Raw genomic sequence first — 1,086 nt, 5'->3', positions numbered from 1 at the left:
TTTTTTTTTTTTTTTTTAATTTCAGTACAGACAGGGTTTTGCTTCGTTGTCCAGGCTTGTCTCAAACACCTGGGCTCAAGCGATCCTCCTGCCTCGGCTTCCTAAAATGCTGCAGTTACAAGTGTGAGCCACCACGCTCTGCAATTATTAAATTTATTGATTTATTTATTGATTTATTTTGAGACATAGTGTCGCTCTGTTGCCCAGGCTGGGATGCAGTGGCGCGATCTCATCTCACTGCAGGTCTCTGCCTCCCGGTTCAAGCGATTCTCCTGCCTCAGCCTCCTGAGTAGCTGGGATTACAGGCATGCGCCACCACGCCTGGCTAAATTTTTTTTATTTTTAGTAGAGATGGAGTTTCACCATGTTGGCCAGGCTGACCAACTGCTGACCTCAAGTGATCTGACCTCTCCAAATCCTGACCTCAAGTGATCTGCCAGCCTTGGCCTCCCAAAGTGCTGAGATTACAGGCGTGAGCCACCTCGCCTGGTGCAATTGTTACATTTAAAGTTTATATTTCTAAATTTATTTTCACCTGGGCAATACAGTGAGACTCGGTATCTACAAAAATTAATTTTAAAAACTAGCTGACGTGGTAGCTCAGGCCTGTGGTCCCAGCTACTCAGGAGTCTGAGGTGGGAGGATTGCTTGAGCCCAGGAATTTGAGGATGCAGTGAGCTGCGATGGTGCCATTGCACTCCAGCCTAGGCCACACAGCGAGACCCTGTCTCAAAAACCATACAAAGAAACACAAAACAGCTATCTATGCATGTTGAATGAAAATGCTGGATGCTGGGGGTTAAGGGAGGTCACACGAAGGTGTTGGAGACTCAGTCGCTCAGTTTATCACAAAGCTAACCCCTCACCCCTAGTTAGGGCTGGGTGTCTATTTCAGTTTCCCAACCTTGGACTCATTCCTTTACCCCAATGTTACTTTCCTGTGGCAGCTCTAATAAATTACTATAAACTCAGTTTATTTTTATTCCTTTTTTTCTTTAGTTTTAAATAGAGATAGGGTCTCACTATGTTGCCCGGGCTGATCTGGAACTCCTGGGCTCCAGTGATCCTCCTGCCTCAGCCTCCCAA

This window comes from Mandrillus leucophaeus, unplaced genomic scaffold (genome assembly GCF_000951045.1).
Source record: "Mandrillus leucophaeus isolate KB7577 unplaced genomic scaffold, Mleu.le_1.0 Scaffold544, whole genome shotgun sequence".
Taxonomy (NCBI): Eukaryota; Metazoa; Chordata; class Mammalia; order Primates; family Cercopithecidae; genus Mandrillus; species Mandrillus leucophaeus.
Note: the sequence above shows the minus strand (reverse complement) of the source record.